The 21745-nt window shown below is 36.8% G+C and overlaps 1 protein-coding gene across 2 annotated transcripts in view; it reads left to right on the top strand.

Annotated features, from left to right (window-relative positions):
• Positions 1-21745, top strand: part of KIAA0825 (KIAA0825 ortholog) — a 398483-nt gene that overhangs the window by 349714 nt on the left and 27024 nt on the right. The gene's annotated exons all lie outside the window — the stretch shown is intronic.

Below are 21745 nucleotides of genomic sequence, written 5' to 3' on the forward strand. Positions count from 1 at the left end.
TGATATAAAAACATAAAATCCTTTCAAAATAAATAACTCAAAAGTATACTACCTTTGAAATATGCCCTACACTTCTCCAACCAAAAAGGAACGGCAATGTGGTATTTTCTAAAACAGATCTAATTTGATCCATTGCTAATTCCTCCATTCCAGAGGCGTATTTCACAAACATCGCATGTCAGTTGGGGAAAGAAGGAGTGAAAGCTTAATCCACAAATGATTGATGAACAGTAATGAGACTTACAGAGGAGTCTGAAAGAATGTGACAGAGACACACTGAGAAAGGGAACAAGATGAGAATCAGCCAGTGCATGGTATGAATTTTGGGAAACTCATGATGCAAGAATTAAAAGAACTACAATTTAACTTGATGGTCTTAAGTTTTATGCATTTGTTTGAGTGCAGGTGTGATATTAACTTTTTGTAACAGAAGAAGGATTTGCAAGGAATCAAACTGATATTTTAGGTGGCTCTCTTATTCCCTGTTCACATATAAACCACAGCTCTCGTATCCAAGTAAATTGGGAATTTTTTGTTTGGAAATTATTCAAGGTATAAGGCAACCTCTTTGGCAGCTACAGTACTTGAATGTGGGCTGGAAAGAGAAACATGTTGATCCAAACTCTTTATTATACCTCAAGAATATACTTTAGAGTATGTCTCAGGTCATAATTTTGGTTTAAAGGAAATCCTCGACTAAACTGGCAATTATCAGAGAAGTACAAATTTGTCATATTTGCATAAACCACATTGCTCCAGTAACAAAAGTGAAAGATTGGACTCACACACTGTGGCCTAGATTTTGGAAAATAATTTGTTACTGCTTTAAAGATCCTTTTAAGATGCATCAATTAAGTTGTTCACAAATTTAGCTAATTATCCAAATATATTGTTTATAATCAGCCAGTTTGATCTTTGTTTTTTTTCTTAATATACTATCATGTTTATGGGATTCTGATTCCATAGTTGTAATGGGGTTAACTTCACTTTTTATTACCATTTTCATAATAGAAGCTAAAATTTTGAAGATTATGATATCATTTCATGATGTTAAAGCTCCCAGCTTGACATGTTATTTCTTAAAGTTCATTTAAAAAGATAGGATAATGGAAGGAATCAGCAGTTACCTACGTTAATTAGCATAAAATATATGGGGAGGAGATGAAGAGCTGTATTTAATATGTTGGGTAACTTAAAAAATTTGTACAAATCAAGTATCTGCTAAATGGGCAGGCTTCTACTGATTGTTGAGTACTTGCTTTGTGATCTAGTTTACTTTTTATAGAGTAAATTTAAACATCTGATTTAGTAAATTTTTATTGACTAAAATTAATCACAAAGATGATCATTCACAGTGAGGACTAGTAATAATTTTTAAGTGGATAATAAAAAATTGCTTACTATAGTTGCTTTTGCAACTTTCAGTTCTGTATATTATTTTGTCCTCCAAGTTAAAATGACAGAGTGAGCATATTGCATAAAAACCGAGATCATCACTCTTTCACTGCCTATCACCCTGTTTATGCTTAACCAAGCATTTATTTATAAGTTCTTAATGGTAAGGGCTACAAGGTTACTACACCTGAGAGAAAAATCTGTAAGACAGGCTTTCTAATTAATCACTGGGAGGGTTCAGGAAGGTCCAGCTATTTCTGTAAACTGAAGCATTTATGCACTCTATTGCAATTGTTGATCACGAAAATGACAGGTAGTGCTTTATTTCTCTAAGTTTCTGTACTTCTGTTAGGAATAATGAACACTTTACATGTTTCTGTGTGTACACATGGACACCATCGTTAAAACTAGGACGTCTGTTCACCAGAGGACATATAGGGAGACAGTTCTAAGAAAACAGAACCGTGGTACCAGCATCTTAGGAATGATGCTGAAATGCCACCCATGACGCTCTGAATTTAAGACCACCATCTCAGAGCAAAAGGCTCTGAGACAGAGCAATCAAGAGCAACAGACCCTGTTAGGCAGGAGTTATCATATCCAGGACGATTTGTGACTAGTTAAGTGAGCTGGAACATTGTTCCATATTGGTTAATTTTACTGAGTTCACAAACAAAAACTGCAATGAAGTTTGCAGCAGTGCTTCAGGTGAAATCATAACTAATTGACAGTGCTGAGGCTCTTTCCCACAATTACCCCGGGTCACTGGGTTGCAATAGTGATAGATACAATGGCACCAACTCATGTCATATTTACAAGTCTATTTGGGATCCCACACTTCTCTCCCCAGTTCTTGGCATCTGCTTTGTTGTATTTCCTTGTGCAGAAGCCTCTGTGGGCAGAGGAAAAAGCACTGCAGATCTTAATAGCTTGTTCCTCCTGTCTCTAGCCAGGTCCCTGACATTGGCAGAGGTCAACACCTAAGCCACACTGCTGGCGTAATTTCTCTCTTAAACACAGTAGTGTTCATTTCTTGAGCCTAGCACATGTAAACAATACACAGAAATGTGTCCTCTCTCTGCCTGTATTCATGTACCTCAAATGTAGCATGACAGGCCAGGCCATCTAATCCGTTACCCATACTACCCTTGTGATGTTTCTCTTCACCCCCGCCCCCATCTTTCCTCATTTCTACAATCCTTACATTCATATTTTAGTTGCAAGAGAAGCAAGAAACAGTAGCTTTTCAGTGTTCAGCAGCTCTGTAGATGCTAGCCTACTCCTGGTAATGCTAAGGACACGGCTGTGAGCCCTAATGCATTTTACTAAAGAAAAGCACCTTCCCTCATGGCTGCTGCTTTCTGTCCTTGCACCACCGGCCAAAGACTCTGGGGGTCGCCCTTAGAGTGACCTGCTTTCTCTACTTCAGCCAAAGAAGCTTCACTTTTTATTTTTAAATTATCATGCTTCCACAAAACTCTTTTTGTGCAAATGCTACTATAGTTTAATCATTAAAAAAAACTCTCTAAAAATTCGAAGAAATTAATCACTTAAGGTCCTGATATATATGTTCAAATTCTACATTTCTGGGGCAATAGCAGCTCTGAGGAATGATGGAGACGTGCTCTTTAAGTGGGGAATACAGCAGAGGAGAACCAATCAAGGAGAAGCAGAGTTTCTATAAAAGGGAGCAGAAAGACATGGAATAGGAGTAGGAGATAATAGTTGTACTGGTGTTGGAATTTTTTTTTCTTTGTGGGTTGGTTTAGTTTGGTAAACAGTGGAGTGAGAGGTGTCATTTCATCCAGTTCTCAAGTCAGCGGTCATGAGTTTAAGTGCTAGTTCTGTTTTATTTGAACTGTTGCATACTGGCAGAGTAGATTCTAGCATCTCCTATAAAGATGCAGGTGCCGGCTATTAGTGGTCAGGATGTAGAGCACAGAAAATGTAAGAGGCTCTGAGGGCGCTATGGACAGATTTCCGACAGCATCTTCCACCACTGTCATTTATCCATCAGTAAAACCACTAGGTGCTAAAGCAGCCGTATCCTGTTGAAGAAAAGACTTGACAAAGAGAGCTATGAATTGATCACTATGACTGATAACTAAATTTGTCTGAGGTTCTATAAATACTATTCTGACTTTTAAATATCTATTTTATACAACTTTGAATTACACATGACTAGGATATATGTGACTTTATTGTTGATTCTCAAATATTTCAAATTGAATAAAATTAATTTAAAAAAAATTTATTTTATTGAAGTATAGTTGATTTACAATGTTGTTTTAATTTCTGCTGTACAGCAAAGTGATTCAGTTAGATAGATAGATACATACATACATACATTCTTTTTCATATTCTTTTCCATTATGGTTTATCACAGGATGTTGAAGATAGTTCCCTGTGCTATACAGTAGGACCTTTTGCATCTGCCAATCCCAAACCCCCAATCCATCCCTCCCCAACCCCCTTGGCAACCACAAGTCTGTTCTCTATATCTGTGAGTCTGTTTCTGTTTCGTAGATAAGTTCATTTGTGTCATAGTTTAGATTCCACATGTAAGTGATATCATACGGTATTTGTCTTTCTCTTTCTGACTTACTTCACTTAGTATGATAATCTCTAGGTTCATCCACATTGCTGCAAATGGCATTATTTCATTCTTTTTTATGGCTGAGTAGTATTCCGTTGTATATATGTAACACATCTTCTTTATTCATTCATCTGTTGGTGGATATTTAGGTTGTTTCCATGTCTTGGCTGTTGTGAATAGTACTGCTATGAACATAGGGGTGCATGTATCTTTTTGAATTATAGTTTTGTCTGGGTATATGCCCAGGAGTGGGATTGCTGGATCATATGGCAACTCTATTTTTAGTTTTTTGAAGAACCTCCACACTGTTGTCCATAGTGGCTGCACCAATTTACATTCCCACCAACAGTGTAGGAATGTTCCGTTTTCTCCACACCCTCTCCAGCGTTTGTTATTTGTAGATTTTTTAATGATGGCCATTCTGACCAGTGTGAGGTGGTACCTCACTGTAGTTTTGATTTGCATTTCTCTAATAATTAGCAATGCTGAGCATCTTTTCATGTGCCTGTTGGCCATCTGTATGTCTTCTTTGGAGAAATGCCTATTTCGGTCTTCTGTCCATTTCTGGATTGGGTTGTGTTTTTGTTTTGTTTTTCTTTGTTTTGTGGTACGTGGGCCTCTCACTGTTGTGGCCTCTCCCGTTGCGGAGCACAGGCTCCGGACACGCAGGCTCGGCGGCCATGGCTCACGGGCCCAGCCGCTCCGCGGCATGTGGGATCTTCCCGGACCAGGGCACGGACCCATGTCCCCTGCATCGGTAGGCGGACTCTCAACCACTGCACCACCAGGGAAGTCCGGTTGTATTTTCTTTGTTATTTTTTGTTGTTGTTGTTGGGTTATATGAGCTGTTTATATATTTTGGGAATTAAGCCCTTGTCGGTCACATTGTTTGCAAATATTTTTTCCTAGTCCATAGGTTGTCTTTTTATTTTCTTTATGGTTTCCTTTGCTGTACAAAAGCTTGTAAGTTGATTAGGCCCCATTTGTTTATTTTTGCTTTTATTTCTATTGCTTTGGGAGACCAACCTAAGAAAACATTGGTACGATTTATGTCAGAAAATGTTTTGCTCATGTTCTCGTCTAGGAGTTTTATGGTATCATGTCTTATATTTAAGTCTTTAAGCCATTTTGAGTTTATTTTTATGTATGGTGTGAGGGTGTGTTCTAAATTCATTGATTCACATGCAGGTGTCCACCTTTCCCAACACCCCTTGCTGAAGAGTCTTTTTCCAAATGTATATTCTTGCCTCCTTTGTTGAAGATTAACTGACTGTTGGTGTGTGGGTTTATTTCTGGGCTCTCTATTCTGTACCATTGATCCATATGTGTGTTTTTTTGCCAGTACCATGCTGTTTTGATTCCTGTAGCTTTGTAGTATTGTCTGAAGTCTGGGAGGGTTATGCCTCCTGCTTTGTTCTTTTTCCTCAGGATTGCTTTGGCAATTCTGGGTCTTTTATGGTTCCATATAAATTTCAGGATTATTTTTTCTAATTCTGTGAAAAATGTAATGAGTAATTTGATAAGGATAGCATTAAATCTGTAGATTGCTTTGGGCAGTATAGCCATTTTAACAATACTAATTCTTCCAACCCAAAATCATGGGATATCTTTCCATTTGTTTGTATCATCTTCAATTTCCTTTATTAATGTTTTAGCTCTCGGCATATAAATCTTTCACCTCCTTGGTCAGGTTTATTCCTAAGTGTTTTTTTTCCTTTGGTGCAAATTTTAAAAGGGACTGTTTTGTTTTTTTTGTTTTGTTTTTACAATCTCTTTCTGATATTTCATTGTTAACATAAAGAAATGTAACTGATTTCTGTATGTTAATCTTGTATCCTGTTACCTTGCTGAATTCGTTTATCAGTTCTAGTAGTTTTTGTGTGGAGTCTTTAGGGTTTCCTATATATAGTATCATGTCAACTTCATATAATTGACATATAATGACAATTTTACCTCTTCCCTTCCAATTTGGATACCTTTTATTTCTTTTTCTTGTCTGATTGCTGTGTCTAGGACTTCCAATACTATGTTGAACAGAAGTGGTGAGTGGGCATCCTTGTCTTCTTCCAGATTTTAGTGAGAAGGCTTTCAGCTGTCACCATTGAGTATTATATTGGCTGTTGTTTGGCATAAATAGCTTTTATTAAGTTGAGGTATAGTCTCTCTATATCCACTTTGGTAAGAGTTTTTATCATGAATGGATAAAATTAATTTGGAATTTGCATAAAATTAATTGAATTTGGATAAAATTAATTTTAAAAAAATTTGGTAATATCTTTTGTTCTATTTTGATAATATGAAATCATCAATTAAAAATCTATATTAGAATTTATTGGATTTTTAATAGAAGTCATTGATGCTTTATTTATATATTCATTTATTTATGCCTTATTTTGTTCATAATAGGATTTAAAATAATAGTTATACATATGCTGCAGATTAAAACCCAGATTCTTTCATAGGGAAAAGAAATCAAACTCAGGAATTTAGAAAATTAGTTTAAAGAAATTGGATTTAGTCAACATAGAGTGGAAAGATTATTGATTAGTCCTCAGACAGAAATGGGTATGAATTTTACCTCTGCCATTTTGCCCAATGACTTTGAGTAAGTCACTTCATCTCTCTTAATTTCAGTATTTTTATCTCTAATCTGGAGAATATAATGAGACCCCACAGAGTTACCATGAGGATTTGATGGAATGATGGGGTACAGACAGTACTTGAGGGCCTGACATGTAACATATACTCAGCTAAGATTAGCTTAGGACCCAGATGAATACATGGCAAAAAAATGCAAGACAGAATTGATTAAATGTTACATTTTGGGGTATAGACATTCAACATGAAGGAGCTGAGAGTCGCTGAGACCTGAGATAATCAGAGAAGATTTGTAGAAATGTAATAAGGTCTAGAAATATGGGGAGGATTAAGGGAGTGTCTTACGTCCTCCATTAGGGCTGCTATAATAAAATACCATAAACTGGATGGCTAATAAACAACAAACATTTATTTCTCACAGTTTTGGAGGCTGAGTAGTCTGAGATCATGACAGCAGCAGATTTGGTGTCTGGTGGGAGCCCACTTCCTGGTTCATAGGTAGCTGTCTTTTCACTGTGCCCTCACACAGTGGAAAGTACAAGGGAGTTCTCTGGGGTCTCTTCTATAAGGGCACTAATCCCATTCATGAGGGCTCCACCCTTAGGACCTGATTGCCTATCCAAGGACCCACCTCCAAATATCATCACATTGGGGATTAGGTTTCAACGTATGAATTTGGGGGGGGGGGGATGCAAATATTCAGTCTATAGCAGGGAGTGAGAAAATGAAATCTTGCTAGGTGAAAGAAAAAGAACAAGAAACAGAGGCAAGATGAGCAACATCATGTCAGGAGGCAAGAGAGATGAGGCCAGTCTGCTCCAGGTTATCTCTCCACGGCCTGACAGTGACAGGAGAGAATGGCAGGAGACTGGTTTGGAGAGAGACAATTCACTTCAGTTTGGATTTTTAAGATTTGAGGTAACATGATATCTAAGTAAGAATATACCTCATATTACTGGAGATGGGGTCAAGGCATTCTGAAGAGGCTATAGATTTTCAGGACTTCACCTCATAGCAATACTTAAACCCAGTGAGCTCTCAGTGACAGGAGAGAGCTCAGACCAAGGACTGAATTTGTACAGGATACAATCCAATTACAGAGGAGAAAGCAGAAGAAGCTCAGTCAAAAGTAAACCCACCAAGAAGGGTGGTTAGAATTTTAGGAGAAAAGCTAGAATAGTGGTGTGGAGAACAGCATTCAGCAAGAGTGGGTAGCTAGAAGCCTGGGGAGGGCAAGGAGAGGAGATGGTCTATGAACAGCTGCTTCCTTCCTTAGATGGATGGAACCAGGATATCCAAAGGGAGCCCTGAAGGAGAACCATTGTCTGGGGAGGGACACTGACCGGCTGCTCTGCCTCTGTTGGTTTTGCCTTTCCCTTGGATTCGGTTGTGCAGATGATCACCTTTCTGCTCCTCCCTGACTCCTGCTTCCATACCCCTACCCCTAGACCCAGACAACACCTTTTCTAGTGCTTTGGCCCGAAATGACCTCTTTTAATTCTCCCTTAGAACAGTTGGGACAGGCTAAATCTTTACAATGTACTTAGAAACAACAGAAGAAAATACACAGGAGGCAGTACAGAGCATGGACTCTCCAGAACCGGACTCCCTTGGTTCAGATCCAGCCTCTCCCATTTAGTAGCTTCATAACCTTTGCAAGTTAATCTCTCTGTGTGTTGATTTTCTAGTCTGAAAAAAATGGGAATAATAACAGTACATATTTCATAGCGTTGTTGTGAGAACCAAGTAGATCTAATATGTTTAAAGCTCTTAGCTGAGTGCCTGGCACATTTGTTTAAAGCTCTTAGTTGAGCGTCTGGCACATTTTAAGTGCAACATAAGTATTTGCTATTAAACAAGTACAGAATACAAAGAATTGAAAGAGCAGTATGCATAATGTTTATGAGTTACTAGAGCCTGGGCTTCCCTGGTGGCGCAGTGGTTGAGAGTCCGCCTGCCGATGCAGGGGACACGGGTTCGTGCCCTGGTCCGGGAAGATCCCACATGCTGCGGAGCGGCTAGGCCCGTGAGCCATGGCCGCTGAGCCTGCGCGTCCGGAGCCTGTGCTCCGCAACGGGAGAGGCCACGACAGTGAGAGGCCCACGTACTGCAAAAAAAAAAAAAAAAAAAAAAAAAAAATTACTAGAGCCAGCTCTGCCATATAATAGCTGTGTTACTTTAGACAAGTGATTTAAGTTCTCTGGGTCTCAGTTTCTTCAGCTATAAAATGTGGGTACAATACTAACTGCTTTATAATTTTGATGATTGAAAGAATCAGTACATGTAAAGTGTTTCATAAGTACTTAATAATTAACAGACATTATTATTAGCTGTGTGGCTTACCAATACAGCATCCTTATCACCAGGGCTCACAGGTGCTGTTCCATTTTACACCTGATACAAGCAAAGAAAGCCACCCCCTCCCCCTGGGCCTGGCAAGTCACCATGGTAGATACAGCTTTTTTCATGTCCTTACCTCTTCATAGTCAGGAGCCAGATGAATGGACCACACTTTGTCTCACCTACCTAAGCCTGCTCACATTTCCTCTCCAGTCTACCCTTTTCTGTAGTGACTATGTGTGCTGATTTCACCCTTCATATGAGCCTCTCAAATCAACTGGGGGTGGGGGAGGGAGCTTACTCTTAGAGTAGAAACCATTTTCAGTATTAACACCTGAACTTAGCATTAATATAACACGATTTAAGCACAATGAAATTGAAGATGATATAGTAATGAGTAGAGGAGAAGCGATTTAAGGGTCAAAGCTCTAAAAGGTCCCTTCTCTAAAAGCAGAGACATGCAGGAAAGTCAATTCCACAACTAAAAAGTCTGGAAAGAGGTTTTTATGGCAAAGAGCTAGGGACTTTTCAAGTCAGGGACAGTGCACTTGAAGGGAAGGAAATCTTGCTGTAGCTGGATCCCGAACTCATCAGCTCCATCTGCCCAGAGCCACCATTTCTTACCCTGATGTCTGTTGAAGTGGATGGCAGGTTGCTCTGGCCTAACTTAACCTGTCACCAGACAAACATTCTGCCACCAGCACAGACAGGATAGTTCAGAAAAAGTTCTTGTCAGCTGGATTAAAAAACTGCCTTTATATCCCAACCATTTGGATGCTTCTGCTTCCAGATACTGTGCAATCAGCAAGTGTCCATATGAAGGTACTTTAAATAGTCATTTCCTCAAAATAACAATCTATAAAACATAAATAGTAAATTTCATTTTACCATAAAAGAAAATTAGATTATCAGAAAGAGAGGCTATAAATCATATGTTATATATCTGAACTTTTTATGTACCATAACTAATCACTTGGCTATCAGGGCACTGGGGAAATTACAATAAATTATATTTTGTGGGGTATGCACCATATGAATGAAGCCAAGATTATTATAGAAGTGACCTTCACCTTGTGTGATGTCATAGAAAAAATGATGCTGCCCTAATAACTTCATAGGGTTAATTAGTTTCAGAGAACACACAAGAGGCAGCGATGTCACAGAGCTTTTTTTAATTTTCTTTCCCGTGGGAAGTTGGGCTAATAAAAATGAAAAACATTTCAAGTAGCTGAGTAAGAAAGAAGAGTTGCATAGGGTTAGAAGGAAATGCTTTAGTGCTGTCTGCTTAGAAGGCCTAGTTCTCTTTTTCTGTAAGCTGCAAATCTTATTCTTTTCTTGTGCATCTTTTCCCATTGGCTTGGGAAGCTTTGAAATGACCATTGTTTTCAAAACCTGCTCTGAAGATGGATTTTTTAAAAATTTGCTGATGAACATGAATCCATTTAATCAGACAGGGACCTCTGCAGATAGGGAGACATTTATCTGTATAAAATATGCAGCTTTGTTTGTTCTCACTGCTTGGTTCCTCAGTGGGGGGGGTGGTAAAGTTTCCACAGTCATGCTGGTTTCAGACGAATAGATTTGCTGGTGTCAAAGACAGACTGTGGCCCTCCACTGGCATCTGGGGTACAGAAGGCTAAATCTTCTGAATAGAGCCATTGATGATTACATTTGGGGGAAACTTAATCATAGAGTAATTAGGCTTTAATTCTTACAAAAACTTACAATTAATTGGATCTTTTATACAACTTTTTTTTTGTTTGATTTAAAGTACCCTGTAGGTTAGTTATAGAAACTTAATTTAAATATGGATTTAATTAGAATTGTTTTATGATTTTAATGAGTCTTAAAAGTCTTTTGATGAGCAGCCTGTATAATTATGGTATTTAAAATGATTGGCTAAATGCATACTTTTATAATTTACCTTTCAGGAAACTGTATTTTTATGGAGGCTATTTTTTGTATGATGAATTGTTTCATTTTATGTTCAGTTTTTGTGGGAATGGGTACTTATTACTGCCCCTAATCACCCAAGTGTTTTCTGTCTAGAATGAAATTAAACTTTCATGGAATCAAAAGCATCAGGCAGTAGCCCAATACCGCAGTTAAATTTAATCACAGAAATATTTTTGTTTTTACTGTAAAGGAAACTGAATCATTGCTAAAACTTTTAGCTGGGGATTCAATTTTCCTACATAATCAGGTACAAATAAGTTACCTAAAGACAAGCTCTTTTTCTCTAGAAAAAAATGTGATTTTAGGCAAATGACTTGCAATTTTTTTAAATGAATGCAATATGGAGTTGTCAACTTTTTAATGCACTGTCAAAGCAACTAGAAATGAGCACTTTCAATAAACATAAAAAGTTTTAAATTAGAAAAGAAAGGAAAACATTAGATACTTTCTTTCCTTTGAGTTGGTCCCAATCCAACCTATATTAAGTAAGATAACTTACATTTGATATTTTGGGGCTGATTAAAAGAAAGTTATATTAAATAAGTAATAGGACACATTTTTAGTTTCCTTTTTTTCTTCTTTTTTTTTTTTTTTTTTTTTTTGCAGTATGCGGGCCTCTCACCGCTGCAGCCTCTCCCGTTGTGGAGCACAGGCTCCGTACGCACAGACCCAGTGGCCATGGCTCACGGGCCCAGCTGCTCCGCGGCATACGGGACCCTCCCGGACTGGGGCACGAACCCGCGTCGCCTGCATTGGCAGGCGGACTCCCAACCACTGCGCCACCAGGGAAGCCCTATTTTCCATTTTTAATGACATTATTATGTTCTAGCCTTCGTATGTTCTATTTTTAAGTCAGATTATTTACATGTGCTTGAAAATCAATCAATGCAGTTTATATATCAAAAGAGTATAGGAGAGGGCTTCCCTGGTGGCGCAGTGGTTGAGAGTCCGCCTGCCGATGCAGGGGACATGGGTTCGTGCCCCAGTCCGGGAAGATCCCACATGCTGCAGAGCGGCTAGGCCCGTGAGCCATGGCTGCTGAGCCTGCGCGTCCGGAGCCTGTGCTCCGCAATGGGAGAGGCCACAACAGTGAGAGGCCCGCGTACCGCAAAAAAAAAAAAAAAAAAAGTATAGGAGAAACACCATATGGTCGTTGCAATAGATGTAGAAAAACATTTGACAAAACCATTTCATGATAAAAAAAAAAAAAAAAAACTGTGAGCAAACTAGGAACAAAAGTGAATTTACTCAACTTGATTAATGGCTCCTGTGAAAAACCTACTGCTAACATAATATTCAGAGATCATAATACTCATCAACAAGGCAATGATGTCTTTTATTTAACATTTACTGAAGATCCTAGCCAGTGCAATAAAACAAGCAAATGAAATAAAATGCATGCAAATGGAAAAAGGTAAAAGTAAAGTGTCCATAATTGCAGATGACGTGACATAAATGTAGAAAACCCTAAGGGATCCACAAAATAGCTATTAAATCTTATAATGGAAAAGAACCTGAAGAAGAATATATATATGTATATAACTGAATCACTTTGCTGTACACCTTAAACTAACACAACATTGTAAATCCAACTATACTTCAAATAAATAATAAATAAATCTAATGAATAAATTTAGAAAATTTGCAGGATACAAGGTAGAAATAAAAACTGGCATTTTTATAAACTAGCAACAAACACTTGACAATGAAAATTTTTATAATCCACAATTACATGATCAATTTATTTTTGAGAAAGATACCAAGCTAGTTCAATGGAGAAAAAAAACGTAGTCTTTTCAACAAACAGTACTAGAATAATTGGATATCTGTGTGGGGAAAAATATTAGCCTTGATCCTTACCTCAAAACTTCCACAAAGATTAGCTCAAAATTAGTACTAGGCTTAAATATGAGAACCTAAACTATTAAACTTCTAAAGGAAAACACAGGAGAGAAAATATCTGAGATACCAGATGAGGTAAAATGTTGGACAAAAATTAAATAGGACATAAAAAGCATGAACTGTAAAAGAAGAAATAAAGTTTAAAATGGATTCTCATTGAGATTAAAAATTTTGTCTTCCAAAAGACAAAGTTAAGAAAACAGAAATCCATGCCAAGGTTGGAGAGATATTTTCACAGAATATTTATGACAAAGAGCTTGAATCTAGAAAACATAAAGAACTCCTACAACTCAGTATGAAAAATACAAAGGTGTATAGGAAAGTGATTCAGTTATACATGTACATATATCCATTCTTTTGCAGATTCTTTTCCCATATAGGATAATAACAGAATATTGACTAGAGCTCCCTGTGCTATACAGGAGGTCCTTGTTGATTATCTGTTTTATATATAGTAGTGTGTATATGTTAATCCCAAACTCCTAATGTATGCCTCCCCCCCCCCCACATTTCCCCTTTGGTAACCATAAGTTTTCTTTCCAAGTCTGTGAGTCTGTTTCTGTTTTGTAAATAAATTCATTTGTATAACTTTTTTGAGATTCCACATATAAGTGATATCATATGATATTTATCTTTCTCTTTCTGACTTACTTCACTTAGTATGATAATCTCTAGGTCCATCCGTGTTGCTGCAAATGGCATAATTTCATTCTTTTTTATGGCTGAGTAATATTCCATTGTAATATTCCATTGTATACATGTATCACATCTTCTTTATCCATTCCTCTGTCATTGGACAGTTAGGTTGCTTCCATGTTTTGGCTATTGTAAATAGTGCTGCAATGAACACTGGGGTGCATGTATCTTTTCAAATTATGGTTTCCTCCAAATATATGCCCAGGCATGGGATTGCAGGGTCATGTGGTAGTTCTATTCTTAGTTTTTTAAGGAATCTCCATACTGTTCTCCATAGTAGTTGTATCAGTTTACATTCCCACCAAAAGTGTAGGTGGGTTCCCTTTTCTCCACACCCTCTCCAGTGTTTATTGTTTGTAGACTTTTTGATGATGGCCATTCTGACCGATGTGAGGTGATACCTCATTGCAGTTTTGATTTGCATTTCTCTAATAATTAGCAATGTTGAGCATCTTTTCTCATGCTTTTTGGCCATCTGTATATCTTCTCTGGAGAAATGTCTATTTACATCTTCTACGTATTTTTTTTGATTGGGTTGTTTTTTGTTTGATATTGAGCTGCACGAGCTGTTTGTATATTTTGGAGATTAATCCCTTGTCAGTCACTTCATTTGCAAATATTTTCTCCCATTCTGTTGGTTATCTTTTCATTTTGTTTATGGTTTCCTTTGCTGTGCAAAAGCTTTTAAGACTAATTAGGTCCCATTGGTTTATTTTTGTTTTTATTTTCATTACTGTAAAAGGCGGATCCAAAAAGATACTGCTGCAATTTATATCAAAGAGTGTTTTGCCTGTGTTTTCCTCTAAGAGTTTTATAGTATCCAGTCTTACATTTAGGTCTTTAATCCATTTTGAGTTTATTTTTGTGTATGGAGTTAGAGAATGTTCTAATTTCATTCTTTTACATGCAGCTGTCCAGTTTTCCCAGTACCACTTACTGAAGAGATTGTCTTTTCTTCATTGTATATTCTTGCCTCCTTTGTCATAGGTTAATTGACCATAGGTGTGTGAGTTTATTTCTGGGCTTTCTATCATGTTCCATTGATCTATATGTCTGTTTTTGTGCCAGTAACATACTGTTTTGATTACTGTAGCTTTGTAGTATAGTCTGAAGTCAGAGAGCCTAATTCCTACAGCTCCATTTTTCTTTCTCAAGGTTGCTTTGGCTATTTAGGGTCTTTTGTATTTCAATACAGATTTTCAAAAGTTTTGCTCTGTTCTGTGAAAAATGGCATTGGTAGTTTGACAAGGATTGCACTGAATCTGTATATTGCCTTGGGTAGTATAGTCATTTTGACAATATTTATTTTTCCAATCCAAGAACACAGTATATCTTTCCATGTGTTCGTGTCATCTTCAGTTTCTTCATCAGCATGTTATAGTTTTTGGAGTACAGGTCTTTTGACTCCTTAAATAGGTTTATTCCTAGATATTTTATTCTTTCTGATGTGATGATTAATGGGATTGTTTCCTTAATTTCTCTTTCTGATCTTTTGCTGTTAGTAGAAATGCAACAGATTTCTGTGTGTTACTTTTGCATCCTGCAACTTTACTGCATTCATTGATGAGCTCTAATAGTTTTTTGGTAGTGTCTTTAGGATTTTCTATGTATAGTCTCATGTCATCCGCTAACAGTGACAGTTTTACTTCTTCTTGCATAAACAAAACTAAAAGACAACCTATGGACTGGGAGAAAATATTTGCAAATGATGCCACCAAGAAGGGCTTAATTTCCAAAACATACGAACAGTTCATACAGCTCAATATAAACAAACAAACTAGTCAAAAAATGGGCAGAAGATCTAAATAGACATTTCTCCAAAAAAGACATATAGATGGCCAACAGGTACATGAAAAGATGCTCAACATCACTAATTATTAGAGAAATGCAAATCAAAACTACAGTGAGGTATCACCTCACACCAGTCAGAATGGCCATCATGAAAAAGGTGTGGAGGGTGTGGAGAAAAAGGAACCAACCTACACCACTGGTAAGAATGTAAATTGGTACAGCCAATGTAATGGAATATTACTCAGCCATAAAAAAGAATGAAATAATGCCATTTGCAACAACATGGATGGACATAGAATTTTCATACTAAGTGAAGTAAGCCAGACAGCAAAAGACAACTATCACATGATATCACTTATATGTAGAATCTAAAATAATAATAATAATGATATAAATGAACTTATTTACAAAACAGAAATAGATCCACAGACATAGAAAACAAACTTATGGTTACCAAAGGGGAAAGGTCAGGGAGGGATAAATTAGGAGCTTGGGATTAACATATACACACTACTATATATAAACTATTATAGATAACCAACTAGGACCTACTGTATAGCACAGGGAACTATATTCAATATTTTTTTTTTTTTTTTTTTTTTTTTTTTGCGGTACGCGGGCCTCTCACTGCTGTGGCCTCTCCCATCGCAGAGCACAGGCTCCGGACGTGCAGGCTCAGTGGCTATGGCTCATGGGCCCAGCCACTCCGCAGCACGTGGGATCCTCCCAGACTGGGGCACGAACCCGCGTCCCCTGCATCGGCAGGCAGACTCTCAACCACTGCGCCACCAGGGAAGCCCTATACTCAATATTTTGTAATAACCTATAAGGGAAAAGAATCTGAGAAAGAATAGACATATCTATGTATAACTGAATCATTTTGCTGTATACCTAAAACTAACCCAACACTGTAAATCAACTGGAACTTCCATACATTGCTGTTAGGAATGAAAAATGGTACGGCTGCTTTGGAAAACAGTCTGACAGTACTTCATTGGCTTAAACCTATATTTATCACTGTACCCAGCAATTCACTCCTAGTGAGGAAAAAACACATGTCCACACAAAGATATGGTTGCAAGTGTTCATAGCGGCATTATTCATAACAGCAAAAAGGGCGGCAACCCAAATATCCATCAACTGTGAAATGGATAAACTGTGGTATATCTCTACAATGAAATACTACTCAGCAATAAAAAGGAACAAAATATTAATAACTCAAAAACATGAATGAATCTCAAAAATTTGCTATGTGTAAAAATTAAAAACTAAAGTCCAGGTACTATAAGATTCCAATAATATGAAATTCTAGAAAAAGCAGAACTATAATGACACAAAGTGGATCAAGTGACTGCCTAGAGCCACAGTTGGGAAATTTTATTGAGAGCAAAGCGGCATGAGAAAACTTTTTAGGATGAGGGAACTCCTCTATTTCTGATTGTGGTGGTTCAAACAATTTAATTGTATGAAACTGCCAAAATTCATTAAACTGTTCATTTAAAATTCATTAATATTACTGTATATAGGTAACACTTCAATAAAGGGCATTCCTAAAATAATTTTTACATGTGGAGTTTCTCAAGAATTCAAATGGTATAGTTCAAATGAGGTCTTTTATCTATACCGTATCCTTTCACCTTTAATGATTTGTACATCTAGTTTTTTTCCTCAACTACAGAATTATAAATAATGTTTAGTCAAATGATGTGCAAATGACTAATAAACGTATTAGTCATTTTACTGTTTAGATCTTTTCTTTTTCATAATAGGCCAAAGGAGGCCCAAACCTGGCTAAAAGTTTTAGAAGTGATTCAGTCTCCTTTATCATGAAAACACTGCTCTGGGTTTCGGTATCAAAAGATACAAACATAAAGGAGTTATTCTGTGATTTTTGTTTCTTTGTTTTTTAGATTGTAATAACTCCATATAACTACTGGATAATGGAAATGAAGGTGATTGGTGGGAAACATGCAATTAAATGTGATTATAAATCATGCTCATTGGAAAGGTCAATGTCATTTTGATACTTTTAAAATTTTCAGGGCAACTAACAAGTATGTTCTTTTGTCTGCCTTTCTACCAACCTCACCCACCTTAGTGGTCAATTTAATCAACCTGATATGAAACTACTAATATTACTAATAGAATGTCAAAGGTTGTAGGGACAGAAACATCTACTGAATGTAAGTTAATATATTAACCAAATGGCGCCTTTCCACTATGGTTATACAAATGCCCAATTTATTGCTTCTTTTGGGCTTCCATTCACTCTTTCATAAAGTGTCTTTTATCTTCAACACTGTATTTTCCAAACTAATGCTAAATTACAGAAAATTGAGCATTTCTAGGACCTTGGAATGAAGCAGGCAATCTATTGAAGATAATCTTCTTAAATTACTGATTGTGACCTAAGAGATGTTATATAAATAACTATCAAATTATCTGCTTATTTTATATTTTATTTCATATTTATTATATTTAAGTTTTTTAGTAATTGTTTTCTTTAAAAAAAAAAATGTCCTGCTAGTCATTCCATGCTGAGCAAATTAACTAACATGTTCTGGATCAAGTATTTGCATCTTAAATATCCAAATATATAAGTACAATTAATAAAGAAAAGTATATTTGTTTTCAAATACTTGAAGGGCTCTTACCTAATATGGAAGATAGTCTTTGTTTGAAATTCCAAGTGTACAATTTAATGAATTTTGGTAATTTCATACAAGTAAATTGAATTAAATAATTTGTACCTCTACAGTCAAGATACAGAAGAGTTCCGTCCTCCTAAAAAGTTCTCTTTGCTCTCAATACATTTCCCACCTCTGGCTCTAGGCAGTCACTTACCTACCACAGGAGATGGTCTTGTTTTGAGTTGTTTCAGAGTGTGATTTTTACTAATGGATATGAGTTAAAGAGATATCAGTATGATATAAGGAAGAGTTTTCTGACAATTAGGTATAAACTCTTCATCAATTAGAGAGGTCTGAACACTTGCAAATTAAAATCAATGCCTCAAAGTCTCTTCCCATTCCAGGGTTCTATGACTATCTTGTTCGTGTTTTGGAATAGCATGTTCTAGTTAATTTGCATTTTTCTGAATAACCCTAAGTTAACTCTGGGTAACTCTTCAGGTTTTTGTTTCAACACTTGGTGACAGTCTTCATAAAATGTGTTATAAAAGTGTTCTGTCTTATTATCTTGGTGTACATTGTGCTAGATTTGTGGGTTTTTTTTTTTAATGATTGAGAATGTTGTGATGACTTGGAGTCACCATCATTTCTGAACATTAATCATCACTGACAAAATTATCAGTGAAGAATATGAGGGAGTTTAGGTTCTGTAATTTGCTTTTTTAAAAATAACCCTTTGATCTCAGTTTTCTTTGTTTTTCATCTTTTCTCCTCCCCTCCCATACCCCCAGTAGACTCCTCTTTTTACTGTCTGTCCCTGTCTGCATCAACTGGCTTGCCAGTCTGAATCTGAATTGGTGAAAAATGCCAGTTTTCTTTATTGCTTGTCTCCATGCCCTCTAATCAGATATTTCAAATTTACCTTTTCTTCTTCTTATTCAACAACTCTCTAGCCATGACAACCCTTCCCCTTCCTCACACCCGTCTTATCCTTATTACCTGCCTGCGTGGATTATTTCAACAACCTCTTTGTTTCCAGTCTTTCCCAATTCTGACTAACTTGTATATTTCACTGTCAAACTAAGCTTGTCTGAGTTCAGGATTTCATTCCTTAGCACAAGAACTTGCAGGGATTTCCTACTGCGTGGCCCATCAATTCCAAACTACCCCCACTAGGGTTTTAAATCCCTCCACAAATGGCTCTACTACATGACTTAAGATTCATTTGTTGCTCTGTATACACTGGCCCTTTTCTGCCTCTGGAACACATGTTCCTACCCTCATGTCTTTGCTTGACATGACATTGTTGCTCAATCATCTTTACTCTATCCAAACTGAAGGTGTCCTTCAAGTACTACTTCCTTCACAAAACCTTTTCTGTCAGCTCCTATCCATACCAATTTCTTATGAATGGAGAATGCTTAGCTCTCAATAACTCCTTTCATTTTTACACATTAGCTCTATCTCTGTGCTGGATTGTACGGTCCACAAGGGCAGAGACCAGATCCTATGTTGAATTTGTTTCCCCATAATGTCAAGTACAATGCAGGGCACATAGTATATAGTATTCCTAACTTTACAATGTACTTTCCACATACATTTTCTTTCTTATTTTATATACCATAAATAACATAAACACCTGCAGATTGACTTATTTGTTGTCACTCATTCCTTGCTTACCTGAACATCGCTATCATTTATTGTTCTGAAAGATCTCCTCTTACCTCTTCTCTTCTTCCAAATGTAAATAGTATTCACTACTTTATGAAGGTCAGTAAATATTGGCATTGATATACCAGTAAGGAAAGAAAACCATAAAAGCGAAAGTATGAATTATCTGTATTATACTAAATGAAATCAATCCTAATCATTAAAAGTTACATAGAGTTTTTTAAAATTTTTAAATGGCCTAAACTTATATGCAGATAAAACAGAGACCCACAATTCTTTATCTGCAATTCTGAACTACAGAAAGCTCTTAAGCTGAAAGTCTTTGTAAGTTTATAGTCTTAATTTATCCCACTTAAAATGATGTTTATATGTTTTGCTGCAAATATATTAATATATTGGGTTATAGGGTACTGCCCTAGACCCTGTTGGGAATGCTTCCTAATAAAAAGAATGTGTATTGTATTACCTTTTTTAAAATCTAAAAAAAGGTCTGAATTCTGAAAATGACCTCAGGGGTTTCAGATAAGGGATTATGGATCTGTAATACATTTGTATAGTGCTCTGCAACCCTTCATTTAATAATATCATTTGATCCTCCAAATAATGTTATAAGGTAGCTACTACTACTGTTATTATTTCCATTTTCCAGATTAGAAAAGATGCAGAAAGATTAAGTGACTTGATGGTGAATGATAGGACTGAAGCTCATGTTTTCTAATTTTAAGTCCTAATCCCTTTTCTATGCCAATACTTTGAGCAGATGCTTTGGAAGTCATTCTGAGTTGTAGATTCTTCATAGACAAAATACAGAAGGTACAAACTGAAGATAAAATGATGACTTAAAGAGATACCAAAGATTAAGTTTCCTCTGAGTTGAACGTTTAGAGTCTAATACTTTCTAAAGACTATATGCATATATATGTACATGTATATATGTACATATATAAGTAGTTTGTAAAGTCAATTTCACTCCCCGTTAATATAACTTACATGACAATAGTACAAAATCTGTACCTAAGTTTCTTAAATATTTTCATGTATAAACAATAGGAGATTTCTGTTGAACTTGGAGAAGATATGAGCCTTCCTTTTAGACTAAGAACAGAAAGCAGATAAAATATTCTAATATAAGGAGTATGAGGTGTATGTTTTTGTGGCTAGGGAATTTGTTAAAAGGCAGAAGACGGCTTCCCTGGTGGCGCAGTGGTTGAGAGTCTGCCTGCCGATGCAGGGGACGCGGGTTCATGTCCCGGTCCAGGAAGATCCCACATGCCACGGAGCGGCTAGGCCCGTGAGCCATGGCCGCTGAGCCTGCGCGTCCGGAGCCTGTGCTCCGCAACGGGAGAGGCCACAACAGTGAAAGGCCCACGTACCGAAAAAAAAAAAAAAAAAGGCAGAAGAGAAAGCAAAGAAACCATAAATGGGATGGCAAGTAGGTTGGCTTTCCAGAATGAGAATTCTTCTAAGAAAAGGGCAAAGGAACTTGAGTCCAGGGACTGTGTCCTAGGCATACTTGTGTTCCAAGTGTGCTTGGGCTTAGTAAATGTCCAACAGATGAATGACTACCAAACGAAACTAAGTATGATAGAAATGATAGGCAAATATTTCTGAATCCTATTGTTCAAAGCTGAAAAATAAAACTGCATCAAGTTTAGGATACTCACAGAATGGGTCATTACAGTTTTGTAGAACTAAAACTTCCTTAATTCCCATATTCTAAGAAAAGCACTGAGTTTTGAATGAGCCAACTGAAATTTAAATTCTAGCTTGGCCACTGGACAGCTGTGTGGCCTGGTACAAAGAAGTACATTTAAAAGTCCCAGTTTCCTTAATTGTAAAAATAGGGATAATAATATTTACTCTGCATAGTTGTTTTAGGATTAAATTAGATAATATATATGGAAGGGATAACATAGCACCCAATACATGGTCATCCTTCTTTGCACCCCTGCTTCCTTCCTTCCATCCTTTCATCCATCCTTCCATCATTAACATCCATAACATCTTTCCAAAGTAGCCAACTCTGGCCATACTTTTGTTGTAGTCTGAAACAGGGTCAGAAAAAGAAGACCCACAAAATTCTCCTCTTGCTGTTCTGTGCTCAGGTATACAAGAACACTTGGGGCACAGCAGGAGAAAGGTGAGCTACAAGAAGGGCTTTAATTACTGA

This window comes from Aethalodelphis obliquidens, unplaced genomic scaffold (genome assembly GCF_003676395.1).
Source record: "Aethalodelphis obliquidens isolate GAN/ISIS:26980383/991018 unplaced genomic scaffold, ASM367639v1 scaffold4, whole genome shotgun sequence".
Classification (NCBI taxonomy): domain Eukaryota; kingdom Metazoa; phylum Chordata; class Mammalia; order Artiodactyla; family Delphinidae; genus Aethalodelphis; species Aethalodelphis obliquidens.